Source organism: Sturnus vulgaris, chromosome 38 (assembly GCF_052056855.1).
Source record: "Sturnus vulgaris isolate bStuVul1 chromosome 38, bStuVul1.hap1, whole genome shotgun sequence".
Lineage (NCBI taxonomy): Eukaryota > Metazoa > Chordata > Aves > Passeriformes > Sturnidae > Sturnus > Sturnus vulgaris.
This window is the reverse complement of record NC_142280.1, coordinates 338,350-360,048: the sequence shown is the minus strand read 5'-3', so window position 1 is coordinate 360,048 and position 21,699 is coordinate 338,350. Positions and strand designations below refer to the sequence as shown.

The window sequence follows — 21,699 nt, the reverse complement described above, 5'->3', positions numbered from 1 at the left end:
ATTTTACAAAAGGAGAGAACCCAAAACCCCAAAATACCCTTGAGGCACGCATGGTTGAGCTGATCTAATTAGAAAACACTTCCTGAGAGATCCGGGACTAATTAAGTCTGCTTGATAAGAGGGGGAGGTTTGGAGATAATCTCTTGATAAGAGAGTAAGATTTTGAGGTTCAAATTCAAGGTTTCAAGTGCTGCTATACGACCGTGGTTTTATGGGAGTGTGTGGATGCCAAGAGAAAGATTTTAAACTTGGGAAATTTGAGAGAAAGAAGAAAAAAAGAAAAAATGGGAAGGATTCCACTGATTGATGAATGGGGAAAAAAAAGATATTTGCCTTTACAAACAAACTGCGGGTTTGCTAATAATGAAATTGAAAGATGAAAGAAACAATGGGGAAAAAATATTAATTCTATAAGAATTAAAAATTAAAAGGGAGGGTTAGAGGAGAATCCTAGGTATCAGGTGTTCTGAGACATCTGTACCTCTCAAGTACCTCAGCCAACGGGGAAAGAGAGAGGGAAATTGGGATAAAAATGAGGCTGAGTCCTCCAAAAATAAAAATAAAATTTGCTGTGGAGGGATTTAAAAGTACAGTTAGGCATCAAGAAGGGGATAAAATGGGAGTGAAACTCCTCCCGTTAAAAGAGGAGGATCAAAAACAAATTTAAAAAGTAGTGTGGGCCAAGTCTGGGAAAAGGGAGGGGCAAGTTAAACATAACACATATATTAAATTAATTAAATTAAAATTTGAATTTAAATATTAAATTAAATTTTTAATCTAGTTAAATTAAATTAATTAATTAATTAAAAACTGACACAAATGGCAATACTGGCTTTCATTGGAAGGGGGGAAGGGGTTATAAACAGTAATTAAGGAAGTAATTAAGAATGGAACTTTAAAAAATTAACAGAAATTGCCCAATCTAATCAGAGTACGGCAACACTGGCTCTCCTTAGAAGGGGGGAAAGGGTTTAATTAAGGAAGTAATTAAGGATGGAACTTAAAATTTAACACAAATTACCCAATCCGATCAGGGTACCACAACCGGCTCTTGTTAGAAGGAAGACAAGGGTTATAAACAGCAATTGAGGAAGTAATTAAGGCTAGAACTTTAGAACCATGCATGTCTCCCCACAATTACAGGCAAGAAAATTGAACGAGACATACAGGCTTGTCCAAAACCTGAGGGAAGTGAACAAATGAGCTATAGATCAATATCCAGTGGTACTTAACCCCTACACACTATTAAGTAAAATTCCTCCATCACACCAGTAGTTTTTGGCATGATAGATCTCAAAGATGCTTTTGGGCCTGTCCCCTAGGACAGACATATTTGAAAATAATATTTTTCTCTCATATTTGAAAATAAAGTAGAGACATATTTGCCTTCAAATGAAAAGATCATGATACAGGAGAAAACAACAGCTTAGATGGAAAAGATTACCTCAAGGATTTACAGAATCTCCTAATTTATTTGGACAGGCCTCAGAAGAAGTCCTACAAGCTTTTCCTATTGTACCAGAAGTAAAATTTATTCAGTAGGTTGATGATTTACTTCTTTCAGGAGAGGATGAGAAACAAGTCCAAGAATTCACTATATCACTACTAAATTTCTTGGGAAACCAAGGGCTTCAGGTGTCAAAGGAAAAACTTCAGTTTGTGGAGAATGAAGTAAAGTACTTAGGGCATATAATAAGTCAAGGGAGCCGGTGATTAAATCTTGAAAGGATTACAGGAATAACCTCATTCCCTTAGCCAAAAACCAAAAAGGAGATCAGAAAGGTTTTGGGCTTGCTAGTATACTGTAGAATACTGCAGACTATAACACCCAAGCTGTTAAATTCCTACACGAAAAATTAGTAACAGATGAGATTACATTGGGAAGAAAGGAAGACCAAAAACTGGAGAATTTGAAACAAAAATTGTTTAGTGCTCCCTGCCTTAGATAAACCCTTCTATCTATTTGTAGATGTGGAAAATGGGGTAGCCCATAGAGTCCTAGCCCAATAGTGAGCTAGAAAAACAGTGGCTTACTTGCCAAAATTGCTGGACCCTGTTAGTAGGGTGTGACCTACATGTATTCAGGTGCTAGCTGCCACTGCCTTACGAGTAGAAGAAAACTGAAAATTGACTTTTGGAGGGAGATTAAAAGTGCACACCCCACACGCAGTTGTGACAATTGATAAAAGATTCATGTTAATCACAAAAGCATTGGGGTTTGTATAAACCAGAATACTAAGCTCTAAAGTGAAGCATGGACACTAGATAAAGGAAATTATATGATTAAATAATTCTCTTTAAAATCACCTTGTTGTATTATATTATGTTGTATTATGTTACATTATAATATGTTATGTTATGTTATGTTTCTCAAATAAGTTGTATCGGCTACCAGCTTGCAAAATCGGACTTCCCAAAAAGCCCTTCCTACCTTTGTCTGATCAATACTGCCTATCCCAAAAAACAGACTCCCAGAACTTCTCTAGTGGTTATCTACAAAGACCAGACCTCCAGAACTTCCCTGGTGGTCATCTACAAGGACCGGATGGCAATCTGTGACTGATTATCACCCAAAGGCTTTGTGAATTTCTGAACAACGAGAACCCACAGTATAAGAAGAGGCTGCAAACCAAGGTTCGGTGGAGCGTGGAGTGGGCGGTGACCCCTCACGTTCCCCAGCGCGCTGCTTGCTCTTTCTATATCAAATAAAGCAATCTAAATTTTGCTGAATATCGAGACGTTTGTCTCTCATTTATAACACAGTCAAAAATATTTTGAATCAAAAAGTTGTAAAGTGGCTCACGGACTCTCGAGTGTTGAAATATAAAGCAATTCTAATAGATAAAGATGATCTAGAATTAGTTGCAGATAAAACACCTTAACCCAGTTCGGTTTTTATATGGAAAGTCAGTAGAAGAATCAGCGCATGATTGCTTAGAAATCATAAACTATCAAACCAAAGTAAGGGAAGATCTAACAGACCAACTGTCTTGGTTTGAAAGACGGGTATTTCCTAAAAGAGACTTAAGCTTCTCTTTGAAATGGAGAGTGTAAACCTCCCTCCCTCCAATTTACTATAATTTTGAAATTAAGGGGCTCTCAGGCAAAAATATGGGAAGTAGGAATAGCAGTTCTTTACTAATATACCTAACAAGACAAACAAAAACAACCACAGCTATGAAGTTAACAGCAATCAGAGCAGTAGTTCAGTTCCGGTCCTTTCCGGCTGCCAACCCCCTTTCCCTGAGCTCCGTTACCAATGGTGGGGGGTACGGCAGGTCCCCCTCAGCTGCGGGAGGGCTGGGCGATGGCGGCAGCGTGCCAGTGCAAGAGGGACGGGGAGAGAGACCCCTCGGCTCACGGAGCGGTCGCGGTGCTCAGCACGGGTGCCCGGAGGTGGCAGGTCGCGACAGGGAAGCAGCAGCACGGCAGGGGCTGGGCAAGGGCGGCGGCGCCGCGACTGCGATGGCGGGGGGTGCTGGGCGGTGGCGGCCGTCCTCCTCCGACCCCTCGGGCAAAATGGGCCGAGCCGGTGTCTCCTCTCCCTTCTTCTGGTGTTTGGATCTCACGGGTTCTTCCCCTTCCCCCCTCCCCCCTCCCATTTTCCCCCAGTCCCTAGGGCCTAGTCAATAGTTGTTAGCATAACAATGGGGAAAATTCCATAGAGGGAAAAAGGGAAAAGACAAACTCCCAACATTATCCACCCCGAATTTTTCCCATAGCAATATGCTACACCTTTAAATTATATACATACATGCAGTTAGAGATACAGGCACAGTAAGTATCATAGGTAGTTCACCCTAAAACAAGGTCTCCTTGGGGTATGCATCCCTTTGCATCACCCACCAGGTACAACCTGGTCCTTGAGCGAATACAACTCCATGGATGGGATTTTCTTTGCTGGAGGCAGGATTTACCCAAACAGTTTTTCCTAGCATACCTCTCATGTGTACCACTGGAACCTTATCTCCATCTGATATTCCCAAGGGCTCAGATTGGGCAGGGCCTGCTCGGTTAGTGGAACCTCGGGTGTTCACTAACCAGGCGGCCTTTGGTAGATTAATCTCCCAGTTCTTGAAAGTTCCCCCACCCAGTACCTTCAAGGTGGTTTTAAGCAGGCCATTGCACCGTTCAACTTTCCCTGCAGCTGGTGCGTGGTAGGGGATATGGTACACCCACTCAATGCCGTGTTCTCTAGCCCAGGTGTTTAAAAGGCTGTTCTTGAAATGAGTCCCATTGTCTGACTCAATTCTCTCAGGGGTACCATGCCTCCAAAGAACTTGTTTTTCCAGGCCCAGGATGGTGTTCCGAGCAGTGGCATGAGGCACAGGGTAGGTCTCCAACCATCCAGTGGTGGCTTCCACCATGGTCAGTACATAGCGCTTGCCCTGGCGGGTTTGAGGCAGTGTGATGTAGTCAATCTGCCAAGCCTCCCCATGTTAGAGTTAATAAATTAGAAGCTTCAAACACAATAAAGTTATAGTTTAAAATATTGCTTACATTTTTCAGTTAAAACAAAATAGGCTATATACGCAGTTTATACGTAACCTGGCGTGCTAAAATCTAAAATTCTAATAAGTGAAAAAGTAGTAGTTTGAGTTTATGTCTTAGCTTCTATAAAGTTTCTATAAGAGAACATGCTTGACAAAAGCATGTTTACATTAGTAAACACTTATTCAAATATCAGCATTAAGTTTTAATTTTCCTATAGTTAATTATTTAAAAAAACCCAACTTCTAAGTCTTTGCAATACCCTCATTATAAATTAATAAGTTTTTAATGTCTTTAAAAAAAAACTTACAAATTTATTACCAGTATTTTAGCTTTCTGTCAAACCAAATTGTAATAAATTTCTAGTTTACATTTCTCAAATTATCAATAAAATGCTTCCTAAACACAAATCAAAATGACTCCTAAAACCATCATTTAAACTATAAAATTTAATTTAAGCCAAAATTTCCTTTATATATATTCAAAACCCGAGCATTTCTCTATAAACTCACTTTTTAAAGCTCAAATTTAGTTTGCATATATAATTTCAAAACCATAGCATTAAAAGTATAAATTCTGTATTATAAAATATTTTTTTGATTTGTATTTTATTGTTTAACCTAAATTCTTTCAACATTCCAATTAAATTTAAAAAAAACCCTGCAAACATACCCCTACATCAAATGTATAAAAATAATCAGTTAAGCTGTAAATTTAACATTCCTTTGTTTTCATTTTTATTAATTCTCTCTCTTGTTTCAGTAGGTCTCCTATAACATAACCTTGTACTGTCTCATAGTTTTAAGTGTTTTTCAAAGTTCCTAAAAAATTATCTAAGCCTCGTTAAAAGTCTCTTCTGCATTACTAGTCTTATAGTTTTCTCCAGTTGTTATTACAAAAGTTTTCCAGCAGTCTGCCCCGTTCAAAGCATCTCTATCCTGAAAAAAACTTCAAAAAAACCAAACTGCAAAAAAATTTAAAAGTTCTCTTCCAATTAGAATTTTGGCAGTAGCCAGGCCGTAATTCTACCTGGAAGAGAAACTGTGTAAACCCAAGTGTTTTCTGCATCAAAATAAAACTCTAATAATTTTAACTTAGCAATTTAATCCTATCAATATGACAACTAAAACTAATTTTAAAGTAAATTCGTTGCTCATTTTCCAAAAATGATCATCTAATTCCTCATTAAATCAAAACATGTCAGCTGTTTGCAGACTCTAAGATGATAACACAGTGTTTTAAAAATTAATAATTATCTAATTTTATAAACAAATGTATATTATTTAAAATATTATATCTACATTATCCCTAATTGTAAGTTTCTAGTTTTACTACGTATATTATTAGAAGTAATTTTCTTCCAATAATTTAAAACAAAAAGTTTACTTGTATTCATACAAATGAATTCCAGTAAAAAACATAAAATCTTATCAAGTACAAAAAAGCACTAACCACTCCTCAATAAAAAAGCAAACACACAAACGTAAACTGCCAAAAACTTTTACTTACACCTAACGTCTCGTGTTTTACCTATAAAAAATTATAAACCTTAAGTTGTTTTTTCTTAAAAAAGGGGGAATCAGTAGCATTGTAAAATTTTATTATATAATAGTTTAAAAAAATAAGTTTTAATTTTATGTTATGCTTTTACTGCTTTGCTTTGTTTACTATTAGTAGTGCAAATTTATCAATTAACCAACTTAGAAATGCTTAAACAACTTTAGTTAATGTATTAAATTTAAATGTCGTATGTCTGTCCAACACAACCCCAAAAAAACTATTTTCACTTATTTAACTATCCTTGTAGTTACATTGTTAATGTTATTTATAATTTAAAATTTTATTTATTTTATTTGTATTTGTATTGTTAATTATATTGTTAATACAAATTTGTGTGTGCTTTGCCATAATAGCCACTTGCTACTAAATAAAATAAAGTTTTACTTTAATAACCAAGTTAAAAAAAATAAAACTAACCAAAGCCCTCTTAAAATCATTAAAACCAAAACTAATTAGGCTGTGTTTGCCACCAAAAAAATTTTTAACTCCACTACTAAATACAACCCAGTAAATGTTAAGCAGTAAAAACACATACCATACCAAACCTTAAGGAAAAAATAACCTTCTTTGCTACCAAAAAGCCATAAAAAAAGCGCGCCAAACAGACTGCAAATAATATGTCAGAAAACAATTAAAGTTAAATAGTTTGTTTAATAAATTAAATTAGTTAAATGTTAAAAAATCTTTATAGTTCTAAGAGGAGGGGGAGATGTTAGAGTCAATAAGTCAGAAGTCTGTCTGAATCCTTCAGAGAGAGATCAAAATACAAAAATTAAATTAAAGCCTTTGAATGGATTGAAGTATGTTAAGCCACTCACACATAAGGCAAAGGTGAAAGTTTAAGTTTTACCATGAGTGAGCAAGTAAGTAAGTAAATAAAATAAGTAAGTAAATAGAATGAGTAAGTAAATAAAATAAGTTTTAAATGCTTTTAGTGAATAATGGTCTTAGATGCCAGAAAAGTAGTACATGTTCTAGTGAAAGTTAAAAAACATAGTCCTAAATACCAGTGTTTTCATAAAAACTCCAAAAACCTAGTTTCAAACATAATAAAAGTATAGTTTAAAATATTGCTTACATTTTTCAGTTAAAACAAAATAGGCCATGTACATAATTTATATGTAAGCTGGCGTGCTAAAAAACGAAAATTCTAATAAGTCAAAAAGTAGTACTCCGAGTTTACGTCTTAGCTTGTTTAAAAGTTTCTATAAAAGAACATGCTCAAAAAAAGCTGGTGCTTCTTATGCCGTTGCTTTTATACCATGTACTCTTACCATTGCTTTGCTTTGCTTTTGCCTTTGACTTTAAAACTAATGAACTTCTACAATAAACAGCTTTATAGTAACTATTAGCTACTTAGCTTAAAAAAAAACCCAAAACAACAATTTAGTACCTAAGAGCATCTGGAGAACTCAAACCTCACATCCCCATACTTATATTTGGACCATCGTCCGCCATACCAGAGGGGCTTCACCCGCTTGGCTTGCTTGATGGCAGTGCAGGTCTCACAGTCATGGATAACTTGAGAAATACTGTCCATGGTTAGATCCACCCCTCGGTCTCGTGCCCACTTATAGGTGGCATCTCTGCCCTGATGACCTGAGGCATCATGGGCCCATCGAGCCAGGAACAACTCTCCCTTGTGCTGCCAGTCTAAATCTATCTTTGACACCTCTATCTGTGCCGCCTGATCTACCTGCTCATTGTGTCGTTGTTCCTCATTAGCCCGACTCTTGGGGACATGGGCATCTGCGTGGCGGACTTTCACAGGCAGCTTCTCTACCCGGGTGGCAATGTCTTTCCGTTCATCGGCAGCCCAGATTGGTTTTCTCCTACGTTGCCAGTTAGCCTTTTTCCACCTTTCCAGCCAACCCCACAGAGCATTGGCTACCATCCATGAATCAGTGTAAAGGTAGAGTTTTGGCCACTTCTCTCTTTCAGCAATGTCCAGGGCCAGCTGAACAGCTTTAAGTTCAGCAAGTTGACTCAATCCACCTTTTCCTTCAGTAGCTTGTGCAACCTGTCGTGTGGGGCTCCATACGGCTGCTTTCCACTTCCGGTTCATCCCCACGATGAGGCAGGGACCATCAGTGAAAAGAGCATAGCGTGTTTCATCTGCTGGCAGTTGGTTATACGGTGGGGCTTCTTCGGCCCGGGTCACTTGTTCCTGTTCCTCTTCGTCAGCAAGACCAAAGTCTTCCCCTTCCGGCCAGTTGGTAATTATCTCCAAAATCCCAGGGCGATTTGGGTTTCCAATGCAGGCGCGTTGTGTGATGAGGGCAATCCATTTGCTCCATGTGGCGTCAGTGGCATGGTGGGTAGAAGGAACCTTTGCTTTGATCATCCACTCCAGCACTGGTAGTCGGGGTGCCAGGAGGAGTTGTGTTTCCGTGCCAACCAACTCTGAGGCAGCTTGAACCCCTTCATAGGCGGCCAAGATCTCCCTCTCCATTGGAGTATAGTTGGCCTTGGACCCTCTGTAACTTCGGCTCCAGAATCCCAGTGGTCGGCCTTGCGTCTCACCAGGCACCTTCTGCCAAAGGCTCCAGGACAAACCATGGTTCCCAGCTGCAAACTAAAGCAGATTTCTCACCTCTGGTCCTGTCCTGACTGGGCCAAGGACTACCACATGAGCGATCTCCTCCTTGATCTGGGCAAAGGCTTGCTGCTGCTCAGGGCCCCAGTGGAAATCGTTCTTCTTGTGGGTGACCAGGTAAAGAGGGCTCACAATCTGGCTGTACTCAGGAATGTGCATCCTCATAGGCAAAAGCCTATGGCACCTAGGAAAGTTTGTGTTTCCTTCTTGCTGGTTGATGGAGACATTGCAGTGATCTTATTGATGACCTCAGTGGGAATCTGACGCTGTCCGTCTTGCCATTTTACTCCCAGGAACTGTATCTCTCAGGCAGGTCCTTTGACTTTGCTCTTCTTGATGGCAAAACCGGCTCCCAGCAGAATCTGGATGATCTTCTCTCCTTTCTCAAATACTTCCATTTCCGTGTTCCTTCACACAATGATGTCAATATAGGAGTGCTTGGAATGTGGGAAGAGCTTTAACTGCAACTCTGACCTAAACAAGCACCACAAGACCCACACTGGGGAACGGCCCTATAAGTGTGGGGAATGTGGGTAGTGCTTCAGACAGATTTCCCACATCCTCAGCCACGAAATGATCCACACTGGCAAACGTGAATGGCCCTATGAGTGTGGGGAATGTGGGAAGAGCTTCAGCAATAGCTCTGACCTCATTAAGCACCCGAAGATCCACATTGGGGATTGACCTATGAATGTGGGGAATGTGGAAAGAGCTTCAACCAGTGTTCCAACCTCATGAGGCACTGGCACATCCACACTGAGGAGAAGCCATATGAGTGTCCTGAGTGTGAGAAGAGCTTCTCCAGGAGCTCTTACTTGACCCAACACCAACGGAGGCACCACTAAGGGAAGCCCTGTGAGTGCCCCAAGTGCAGGAAGAGCTTCATGCTCTGCTCCAGCTCCATCGCCCGTGGGAGGATTCATGCTGGATAATCCACCAGTGACCCCCATTGGGCAGAGCCTTGCTGATCTATGATCCTGGTGATCCCTGTTGGGTGGAAGGAAGGTGTTGGAGAGATTTCTTTCCCTTCTCCTTGTCCTGCTGTGATTTGGTTGGTAATAAATTCAATCTCTGTTCCCAGGCTGAATCTGTTTTGCCCATGCTGGTGCTTAGGGTGGGATCTCTCCTGGTTCTTCTCTTGACTCCTGGGCCTTTCCTTGTATTTCCTGTCCCTGTGCAGTTGCAGAGGGTAGAGACTGAGCGGTTTTGGTGGCTCCCAGCACCCAGGCAGGGCCAGCCCAGCCCCAGGGGTTCCAAAGGACTTGTGGGGCCCCCCATTTGCAGGACATCCCTGCTGGAGGAGGGTGTCCCCCCTTGCTGCAGCCCCAGCCCTCAGGCAGTGCTCAGCCAAGCAGAGAACACCCTCAGCTGGGGCCTCATTTTTGGGCACCCCTGAGCCCCTGAAAATCTCAATCCCCATTTTGGGTTCAATTGAGCTCCTGAATATCTGGGACCCCATTTTTGGAGCTGGTTTTGGTTTTCAGGGCCTAGTTTTGGTAGCAGGGGGGTTCAGGGCTGGATTTTGAGATAAGCTGGTGGAAATTTCCTCCATGCCTGGCAGAGCTAATCCCTGGTGACTCCAAAGATGTAGGTGCCATAGGGATGCAGAGATCCCCCTGCAAGCCCTAGAGATCCATAGGGATGCAGAGATTCCCCTGCAGCCCCTGGAGGAGCCATGCTGGAGCACAGGGATGCCTGAGAGGAGTCTGTGACCCCGTAGACAGAGGGGCCCCCGCTGGAGCAGCCTGTCCTTGAAGGACTGACCCTGTGGCAGAGTGACCCACGCTGCAGCCGTGTGAGGAGGGCTGGTGCCCATGGGATGGACTTAGGTTGGAGAAGTTGATGGAGAACTCTCCAATGGGAGAGACTCCAGGGTGCAGCAGGGGAACGACTCCTGTCCCTGAGCAGAGGGAGAAGCTACAGGGCATGAACTGCCCACGGCCCCATACCCTGTCTCCCTGCACTGTAGGGGTAGGAGATAGAGCTGGAGGAAAGCAGGAGGGCTCGGGAAAGGTGTTTTGAAGGGTTTATTTTGCTTCTCATTATCCTGATCTGAGTTTGTTAGTAATAAATTCAATTAATATCTCCAATTTCGAGCCTATTTTGCCCATGGTGCTGTTTGATGAGGGAACTCTTCTGGTCCTTATCTCAACTCATGAACCCTTGGTTAAATTTTCTCTCCCCTGCCCAGCTGTGGAAGGCAGAGAGAGAGCAGCTTTGGTGGGCGCCTGGCGTCGGGCAGGCGTCACCCCGGCGTCACCCCGCTACAATGGGATATATCCTCGTGTGGCCCTGTGTTATGGTGCCACAGTTGCTGTTGCTTTTGGGTTTTATCTTTTGCATTAACTGCTTGTGAAGTGCTTGCAGTTTTCCTCGTGTTCCCTTGGCGCCGGCAGCCCCGTCCGTCTCCCTGCTCCCCCTCCCACGTTCCATCCCGGCTGGCGGAGCCTTGGAGCTGCCGTGGGGGCGGTGGGGCTGCTCTGGGGGCTGCGCCCCGAGCCGGGGACCCTTCCCAGTGCTTCCAGTCTGCCCATCCAGCCTGGAGCAGCCAGCGAGGGCTTCAGATGGGACGGCAGAGAGGCGCTGCTGGGGGAGAACCCAGCTCGCGTCGTTTTAGTTGTTTCTTCCCAACATGGGGAAAAACTATTTTGGGAGTTTTCTGCCAGAAATCTCTCCCCTCCTCCACTCAGGAGAAGGGATTTGCGGCGGTTTTCCCTTTTTGGGGGAAATCAAAGCCATGCACTGAGGCTCCTAATCAGGGGGTTGGAGAAGTGAGGTTCCAGGGCTTCCCGCTGAGCCGGAGCCAGTGAACACGCAGGGCTGGGAAAGGCGTGCCGGGAGCTGCGGAGAATTTTGTTTGTGTTTCCAGGCCAATGGCGACTCGGTCCCTGGCCCGTTCCAGGGCTGTTCCTCACCTCCGCCTTTGCCCTCCCACAGCCCGGGGGGCCCTGAGAGCGCGGGCCGAGGCTGGGCCGTGTGCAGAGCCCGCCCCTCGCTGCCATTGGCTGATTGTGCCGTAACTCCTGGTTCTCGCGCGCTGATTGGGCAGAGCAGCAAAGGCGCCATTGTGGCAGCGTTTATGCGGACCCGCGAGTGGTGGCGGCGGCGGAGCTCGGAGGTGGCTTCAGCGCAGGTGGGAGCCGCGCTCGGTTCTGCGGGGGCTCGGTTCTGCGGGGGCTCGGGGCTCGCGGTTCGCTGCGGGCCGAGGGGGTGGCAGGGGGATCTGGCGGGTTGGTTGTGCCGGTCCCGGCCCGTGTTGGCGCTAGGCTGAGGGCGCTGCGGGAGCGGCTGCCCGCCGTCTCCTTCCCGCTGGGTCCTCGGTTAATAGAGTCTGATACCATCCCATGGTGAAATGACGCGTTCCTCGTTTGAGTGGATTGGTTGGATATTATTTCCAGGACAGCTTGTAAAGTAATTATGCAATTCAAATGATAAATGGTTTCTCTGGCTCCTGATATGAATTCATTAGGGTTCGCAAGGGCTGGCCCATGGTGTTGTAGGATTCGTTGTGGTGGCCGTTCATCTTTTCCCCATTTTCGGGCGCCTGTCCAGCCAGGGATGCATCAGTTGACCGCTTTTCTCTATTTAAGTAATTATATACTGTGATTCCAAAATGATTTCTGTGTACTTGTGGTATCTAAAAACACACAGTGGTTTAATATACCCTATATAACATAGACAGTGTCAGCACATGTTGGCGTGGGGAGAGGGATGATTCCCCCCACTTTTTTAGTAAATTTTTCACATTCTCCATTTGCTGTTTCCCTTTGCAGCTTAACCAATTTCTGTTGCAGTCAGATATCCTCACTATGGGCTCCACCTTTAGCTGTGCAAATTCCATCTATGCAAACAGGGATGAGGGTGAGGGACAGAGCGATGATTCCCTCCCCAGGCAAGAAGTCCCTGGTATATTGTCCACACTTTGCAGTGTTAATTTGCATTTCTAAAGCTCCTCTCCTGGCTTCCTGGAACCGATGCTTTTCCAAATGTGCCCCCCCCCCCCCCCCCCCAAAAGCCGTTTTGGGTTTTTTTGTTGGTTTTTTTTGTTTGTTTTTTTTTATATTCTCTTAAGTGTTTAAAAGTAAAAAGGTCACCTTTAAATGCCCTCTAGTTTTGCAAAATGCAACCAAAAGGTGAACATCGAAAATCCCACAACCTAATTTTGCCATCACTAGCAGCTACACATACACATACAGAAAAAAAATCCCAAGCGGTTAAGTTTTTTACTACATCTTCTCCTAAGACTAAAAACTCATTCTCACAACCCTGCCCCAAACCTACACTGGCGATATAAAAGTGGGATTATTATGAAAAAACATTCTAATGGTGTAACCTAATCCCAGGCAGCCCAGTGTGTGAGTGTAACTGAGAGGCAGAGTGGAATTGTGCCGTTGTCTTCCCCAGCAGCTGTGGCAGTGCAGGCACAGAAAGCAGCGAAGCTCCAGCAATGGCAGCAAGGATTGGCCCCAGTGTGTGGAGATGCCAAAGGAGGGTGCCCAGGCAGAGGATTTCAGCAGAGGATCTGTGGGCAGGCCCAGGGGCTTGCCCCGATGTGGAGCCCTGGCTGCTGCTGCGTTGCCTTCAGTGCAGGGTCAGTGGTGCCCTCCCATGCTGCTCCTGCAGCCAGGAATTCCAAATCTCTGGGGCTTGAGAGCCCCTGAGCCCAGGGTGAGGGGTCCCCCCGTGTTGAGCTGTGCTGGCGGCTGTTTCTGTGCTCAGAGACACTTGGAATGGGCCACGGCACTTGGCCACCAGTGGTGCTTCTTTGCACTCCTTAGGCAGGACCCGATGTCCTGGGTGGATGTTGTGAACAGCAAAGTGCCAAGGCAGGCTCTGTGCCAGCCCAGCTTTCTGTGGGAGAGATTTCACAAGAGACAGGATTCTGGCCACAGACTGCTTGAAATATACATCCCTTATCTCCACCCTGCACTAGGTGGAGAATTACCAGGGTAAGGAATTCCAAGCGAGATAACTGAATATCTGCCCTGGGTCTGGCTCTTATTCTTGCCAAGGCCAATGGCAAAAGCCATACCTGTGGCATCTTTGTTTCTATCACCAGCTTCCAAAGGTGTTTCTTTATTTCCCCATTCATTCTTTCCATCCAGCCTGAACTCTGGGGGTGCCAGGAGTTGTGGAGGTCCCATTGTATTCCTAAAGCAGCCATAACCCCCTGAAGGACTTTTCCTGTAAAATGAGTTCCCCATCTGAGTCTATTGCTTCCACAATCCCTTATCTTGGAATTATTTTTTCCAAAAATACTTTAATAATTAATCCAGCAGTTGCTGAAGCAGTTGGAAATGCTTCTGCCACCCTGTTAGCTGACATGAAGTTAGTTACCAGAAGATATTTCAGCCTTCCCATTCTGGGTCATTTCAATAAAATCCACCTGGCATTGTTGGAAAGGAGGTACAGCCCAAGGCCTCCCTCCCTTGGCAAGTTTCTTTCTAACCTGGTTATTGGCTTTGGCACAAGTCAAGCAACCTTCAACAGCTCGTTTTGCCAGAACAGAAAGACCCAAGGCAGGAGATCTTGAGGGAGGTGTCTGCCAGTCCTCAAGAGCCCCAGCGATTCCCTTCATGGAGTTGTTGTAATAATTGTAGGGTTAAAGCTTTTGGTGTCCATTGTTTACCACCCTTTGTAAACCAAGTATCCCCTTTTTCCTGTGCCCCGCTGTTTTTAATTATCTCCAACTCCTCTGGTGGGAAAGACGCTTTCTCTGTCAGCGGTTGAGCCACTGGGAGCAAAGGGAGGATCTTGGAGCCTTCTGGCAAAAGCGCTGCTTTCTGAGCCTCTTCCTCTGCCAGTCCCTGACCTATTTTCTCCCTCGAGTACCCTGCCTGGTGTCCCCTAACGTGGATTGTTGCCAGCCCTGTTGGTAAACTTACCACCTCCAGTAGGTGAGTAATTAAACTCTCATGAGTGAACATTTTTCCTCTGCAGGTTAACAAAGCTCTTTCCTCCCACAGTTTTCCAAACCCATGGACCACCCCACGTGTGTACTTAGAATCAGTAAAATCATTCACTGTTTTTCCGATATAATTCCCAGGCACTCACAAGTGCACACCGCTCCTCTGTCTGAGGTGACCCTGTAACATCCCCCCTTCCTCTAATTCCCTTCCCTTAATAGCAGCATTTCCTGTGACCCATTTCCCTATTCCTGGCCTTGAAGACCCACTCATAAACACATTTTCTCCCTCAGGCCAGGGAATGTCTCCTAAATCTCTCCTAGGCTGGCTCTGGAGCTGTCACTTGAATGCAGTCATGGGTTTGTTCCCAGCCCCCTGTCCAGGCTGTTCAAACAGGAGCCTGGGTTAAACCCTTCCCCTGTCCTCAATTCTAAATCCTCCTGTGCCACTGAACAAGTTTCATTCTGTAATCACTGAGCACTGCTCATCCGTGTAGAGGTTTTTTTGGTTATCAAAGGTTTAACTTGGTGCCAGACTTGAACAACAGGAGATCTCCTGCCTTCAGTTTTTGGGTCTCAGATCCCATTAAAGCTGTGGCTGCCCAATTCTGCAGACAATGAGGCCACTCTGGCCACTGGGTTAAACATTTTAGCAGAAGAATTCCTTTGGCATGGCCCTGTTTAACATCCTCATACGACTCAAATTCATTTTCCCTGTCTGGAAGGGCCAGGGCAAGAGTCTCAGTTAATCTGCTTTTTAGCATTTGAAAATTCTGCTTTCCTCCTGGTGTCCATCCATCCAGTTTCTTGACTGGCAGGATAGGAGTGTTGTAGGGAGAGATCCCTGGTTCCAAAAACCCTGCCTTTAGCAGGGACTCAATAAGAGGCTGTAAGCCCTTCCTTCCCTCCCTTGAAATAGGGTATTGCTTTTAGACACCACTTGTCTTGTTTGCTTCAGAGTAATTTTGAGAGACTCCATATCTAATTTTCCTCATTTTCCTGGGGCTGCCCACACGTCTGTGTTCACTTCAGCATAGGCCTTGCCAGACATTTGTCACAAAGGTACAAAAGCATTAGCCTCTGTATCACTATTTAAAATACTAATTTGCATTCCAAATTTAGCCATCAGATCCTTTCCCAGTAACTTACAATGGCAGTTAGGAGCAAATAAAAATTAATGCTTTTCAACCCCATCCCCCACATCTGCTAATAGTGGTCGAACAAAACACACCCACTTCTCTTTCCCACTTATGCCCTAAATAATCAAAGAATTCTTGACATTTTTCCCCCCTTAGGTCAAAGATTGAAAGTGGATTGAGAGGTCCCTGCCCCTGTCAGGAAAGGCCTCCTCTCGATCCAGACCCACCCTGAATGTTCTCAAGGGCCCCCATGCGCTGTGTCCCTGGTCTGACACCCCTGATAATGCATGTCCATGAAGGGCGTTAATTTGCTCCTCCTGAAGGTGCTCCTGTGTCTGCTTCCAGTGTCCTTGTGCCCTGCAGATGGAACCCTGATTCCTTCCCAGGGGCTGTTTGGGTCGGCCCTCCCTTGCCGAGGAGGGCCATGCCTCTGCCAGGTCCTTGTGGCCAATTCCATCCCCTGGGTGCTGGAGTCCCCTTGGGCCCTGGGGTTCATCCCTCAGGGGCTGTAGAAACTCTGCCATGGCCTTTGCCTTCCCCTTGGCCTTTTCCTCATCCCTTCTTGCATTCCCCTGCTGTGCCTTTGTGACCAACTGCTCCAGGGGCTTCTGCCCCTCAGTGCCTGGGGGTGCTCATCCTCTGACAGCTGCTGAGCTTTCTGCAAAATCATTCCTTTCTGCAGTGACCCAAAGAAAATGCTTAAAAGCTAATCTGGGTGCTTGCCCGTCCAATGCCCATTTCCCAGCTGTTCCTTTGTGCTGCTGCTCCTTGTGCTGTCGCTGCCGTGGCCAGCCCGTATCCCAGAGCCGGTGCCTGTCCTGCCGCAGTGTCCAAACGCGGCCCCCCCGGCGGGCAGGGCCGGCAGCTCCACGGGGCCGGGCAGCGGCCGGGGCGTCCCGCAGCCTCCTGGGGGCCGGGGGCCACTGCCGGGCCTGCAATTGCCGGGGGGTGCTGGGCTCAGGCAGCGCCCGGCGCTGAGCCCCGGCTGCCCCACAGCCCCGGCCCGGCCCCGCAGCTCCCCACAGGCCCCCAGCCCGTGCTCCCGGTCCCGCACTTCTGCGCCCGCTCCTGCCGCTGCCCAGCACAGAGAAACCCCCTGGAATCCTGACCTCCTTGTGTACCTGTCCTGGGAACCGGGGATACAAAGGATCTGGATCAGCTGGCAACTTCTGAGGATAAGAGCCTGCTGAAAACATCCCAATTGTGACAATTGATAAAAGATTCGTGTTAATCACAAAAGCATTGGGGTTTGCATAAACCAGAATACTAAGCTCTGAAGTGAAGCATGGACACTAGATAAAGGAAATTATATGATTAAATAATTCTCTTTAAAATCACCTTGTTATATTATATTATGTTGTATTATGTTACATTACATTATGTTATGTTTTTCAAATAAGTTGTATCGGCTACCAGCTTGCAAAATCGGACTTCCCAAAAAGCCCTTCCTACCTTTGTCTGATCAATACTGCCTATCCCAAAAAACAGACTCCCAGAACTTCTCTAGTGGTTATCTACAAAGACCAGACCTCCAGAACTTCCCTGGTGGTCATCTACAAGGACCGGATGGCAATCTGTGACTGATTATCACCCAAAGGCTTTGTGAATTTCTGAACAACGAGAACCCACAGTATAAGAAGAGGCTGCAAACCAAGGTTCGGTGGAGCGTGGAGTGGGCGGTGACCCCTCACGTTCCCCAGCGCGCTGCTTGCTCTTTCTATATCAAATAAAGCAATCTAAAATTTTGCTGAATATCGAGACTTTTGTCTCTCATTTATAACACAAATCCTCACGATTTTTCTCTTCCTCCTCTTTTCCATCTTCCTTTTTTTTACCACATAGATTCCTCCTGCTGTTTCTTGCCTGAGCCATATTCCTGCACACTCCTCTTCAACTAATCCTTTCCCAGCATACCAACCCTATCCATCCCCTGTTGTTCAGATGCTTTCTCGACCTCCCTTACTGCTGCCCCGCCCCCCCCCCCTCCCCGCCCTGGGTGTCCACATCCTTAATTAGCTTGATTAGCTCTGTGAGAATGTGCGAACTACCTGAACGTTCTTTCCTTTTGTATAACATACTATATTCATGGCTCTATTAAATCTATGTTCTTCTTGAAGTTCAGGAATTCAGCAGGATTTTGGTGTGAAGTCTGTGAATTCATACCCTTTTCTGAAACTGATGGTTTCTCCTGTTACTTGCTTACCTACAAGTCCCTGGCCCTATCTCCGAGTAGATTCACGTCATCTGTAAAGACATATTCATTTATTCCTTTCAAAACGATGGGAAAGGGGGAGAGAAGCCATAAAAGGACATTTAGGACCCCTAGACTGAATAAAAGAGGGGGGTCAGTCACCCCAAACCGGGCCAGGCAGAGCTGGGATTGAGGAATGATGGAAAGGGGTAGGGGAGGGGCCATAACCGGAAAGGGGATCGTGTAGGGGTCTCTTTGTGCCCCTTTCAATTCATCCCTGGAGTGATTCTCCAGGGCTGTGGGAGGGGATGGATTTGGACTGGCGGGGGTCTCCAACCCTCTTGTCCATCCCTGGGGGATTTCTAGGAGTCGTTCCCCCCATCCAGCAGCCGGTGCTGCAGCAGATGTGGGGCAGAGTGGAGTATGAGAGAGGGGTCCAGGGTTGGCACGAAGGAGGAGGGGAGGAAGAGAAGGGACAGAGGAGAATGAGGAGCAGGAGAAGCATGAAGTTGCATCCTGCAGGTGGCCAGGGAAGAGGAGGTCGTCCCAGATATATCAGAGAGTTCTCAAGAGAGTTTTTTTCTGTGGAGAGTATTTGGAGTTTGCAGATTGCAGACTTGAGACCCAAATAACTTTATCAGTCACTGGGAGGCCTTGGTTTTTTGGGGGGATTTTGGATCTTGCAGGACCCCAAAGTTGAGCTGCAGTTCTGCCTTTGGTGGATATTTTCGGGTCCACGTGATGTTCACCAGGTTCTGGCAGGGGGAGGATATGGGTCTTTGTGATACCCCAAGAGAGTAGTGATGGGGAAAGGACCCCCAAGACCTCTGGAGTGGGAAGAGTGGAGAGCTCATCCAGAGCTGGAGGACCCCTGGCAGCCTGAAGGGCAGAGCAGAAATTCCTGGAGTGTGGGGACCCCTGGGATCTGTGGAACCCTGGAGCAGAAAGTCAGGGAAGAAGGAATCATTGGACTCTCAAAACCCCCTGGGTCATCTGTAAGCAAGAGCCCAGAATGGGGGCACTCAGAGCCATGGGACCCCCATCAGCCCAGCTAAGGGAAACCCCCAAAACCCAGAGCAGAGAGATGAGAGAGGCAGATCTCCTATGAGGGTTTTTTGGGGGGATGAATCTTGATGCTTCAGGGAATTTTATGGACACAAAACATCCGGTAACTTCCTGAGATGGACTTGGTCAGGAGGAACCCCACCCTAAGGCACTCACCCCTTGTTTTTTGCCCCAAACCAGGATTTGTCATTCTCAAGCCTTGGCCAGATGGAGGAGAAAAAGCCCCAGAAATCCCCCATGGGGAGGAGCTGCAAATCCAGCTCAAGGAGCTGCAAGGAGGAAAGCTGCAAGGCGGCTGGAGATCCAGACAGGCTTTGGAGCTGGTGGAGCAGTCTCAAGGTTGGGAGAAGCCCCACAAGTGCTTGGAATGTGGGAAGGGTTTCAGCCGGAGCTCCAACCTGATCCAACGCCAGGTGATCCACACTGGGGAACGGTCCTATAAATGTTTGGAATGTAGGAAGAGCTTCAGCTGGAGCTCCAATCTTACTAAGCATCACAAGATCCACACTGGGAAATCGCCCTAGAAGTGCTTGGAATGTGGGAAGAGCTTCATCCATCCACACTGGGAAATCGCCCTAGAAGTGCTTGGAATGTGGGAAGAGCTTCATCCCTTCATCCGGAACTCCAACCTCATCAAGCACTGTAATATCCACATCAGGGAACAGAAACAGCCCTATCAGTGCTTGGAATGTGGGAAGAGCTTCTGCTGGAGCTCCCAGCTCATCATCCACCATTGCATCCACACTGGGGAGAGACCCTATGAGCGTCCCGAGTGTGGGAAGAGGTTTTACACCAGCTCCTATCTCCTTCTACATCAGCCAATACACACAGGGGAGAGGCCCTTCCACTGTCCCGACTGCGGGAAGTGCTTCAAGCAAAACTCCCATCTCATCACCCACCAGCACATCCACACTGGGAAGAGGCCCTGCAAGTGTCCAAGTGTGGGAAGAGCTTCTCCAGGAGCTCTCACTTGACCCAACATCAGCGAAGCCACCGGTAAGGGAAGAGCTTCGTGTGCTCCTCCAACTTCATTCCCCCATGGGAGGATCTGCATTGGATGAACCCCAGTGACCTTCATTGTACAGAGACCTGGTGATTTATGGTCCTGGTAAGCAATGTTGGAGAGACACCTGGCTGGTGGGTTCCACGTCTTTGCAACTCCTCACGGGCACCTGGATGAATGCAGGAGCAGGAACATCCATCAGGACACGGATTATCTTCAGCAGTTCATTGGGGAGTGCTGACTGTTTGACTTTCAGCCCCATAAATCTTACCTTTCGTTTTCAATTATTTCTTCTGGTGGCAGCAGGAAATACTGGTTGATCTTGGACATCTTTTCCAACTTAAATAATTTAATGATTCTAATTCTCTCTGGCCCTCAGGCGTTGTCTTGGGGATGGTTTTTTATCCCATACCTTTTGTGGGTGTTTTTTGTTTCTGCCGTGGTCACTGGTCCTCCCTCGGTTCTCCTGGCTCTGAGAGTATAGGGATGGGTGAGAGCCAGCTCAAATTTCCTGTGGAGTTGGGGGAAGCTGTGGTTGTCTCTTTTGGTCGGGCAATCTGCACAATGGCCATTCAGTGCAGTGCCTCTGACCAGAGATACTGTTGCCTTGTGGATATTGCCTGTTTCTTTTTGTTTCTTTTCCTTCGGCACTGTGACTGCACTTACTGGCTTACTTCTCTGGTTCTCTGCTGCTTGGGAGCCCAAAGCCAGTGTGTGCCATGCTGGGACCTGGGACCAGGAGCACCCCATCCCCTGCCAGGGGCCGCCCCCTCTGCGCAGCTTCACCAGGGACCAGCCATTGCAGATGAGCTAACCAGGGGAGTAATTTCCCTCTCAGCCCCTCTGCTCTCCCTGCTTTTTCAGAGCTTCTTGCTGCACTGTAACCCAATATCCAGACACCCTGCAGCTTTGGGCATGGCCCCAGAGTTTGCTACCTTTTTTTTCCAACTCCCAGGTGTGCCGGCATCTGCCCTTCCAGCCACTGCTCCGAGGTTCCTGCTACAGCCCATTTCACCACCTGGATGGGCACTGGGATCAGCTGCCCCAGTGAAGTTGTAAAGGAAGCCCCTTTTCCATCTCTCCTCCAGCCCACCCACCATTTCCACATGCAGAGAGGCAGCCGAGCCCGCGCCACAGTGCCCCCTGCAGCCGCGGCGGAATCATCGCACCCGCCCCGCCCACCGGGACCCACCAGCGCCCCTGCCGGCTGTGCCTGGAACTGTACCTGCGGCTGAGAGAAGGCTGTTACTGGGTCTGTGGTTCTGTCTATTGGTTCTGCCGTTGTATTTGTTTGTTTGCCTTGTCACACACACACACTCTAGGAAAGAACTGTTATTTATTTTCCCATATTTTTGCCTGAAAGCCCCTTAATTTTAAAGTTACAATAATTCGGCGGGGGGGTCATTCCCATTCCAAGAGAGATTCCCACCTTCTTTGACAGGCACCTGTCTTTCAAACCAAGATAGATTTTGGCACCCAGTGTGGGGCCTGAGAGCACTGAGAGGAAGGGATGTAAAAGGAATAACAGTTCCTGGTAACCTACTTTTTCTGTGCAGAGTATTTAAATTTTGTTAGGTGGTACCATGTGTTTAGCTTATCCTGGTTCAGTTGGCACGTAGTTGTGGCTGTATTTTTCTCATTTGTAGCTCCTTATCTAAACATGGGTCCTATGACTAAGGTTACTGTGGCTGTTATCCAGTGTTTGCACAATGGGTCAATAATGTGAGAAATTAAGGGATTTTTAACTTC

At 46.3% G+C, this 21,699-nt stretch overlaps 1 long non-coding RNA gene and 1 pseudogene across 2 annotated transcripts; both read left to right on the top strand.

The window, feature by feature from the left end:
- Window positions 1-3,307: 3,307 nt before the first annotated feature.
- On the top strand, window positions 3,308-21,632 carry LOC106863899 (uncharacterized; annotated as a pseudogene). The gene is made up of 3 exons (XR_015798805.1): window positions 3,308-3,386; window positions 11,697-11,780; window positions 19,128-21,632. The product of XR_015798805.1 is annotated as an uncharacterized LOC106863899 (transcript).
- Window positions 11,870-17,443, top strand: LOC148220453 (uncharacterized). Its single transcript, XR_015798798.1, has 2 exons — window positions 11,870-14,544; window positions 17,180-17,443. It is a non-coding gene; the product is annotated as an uncharacterized LOC148220453 (long non-coding RNA).
- Window positions 21,633-21,699: the final 67 nt, after the last annotated feature.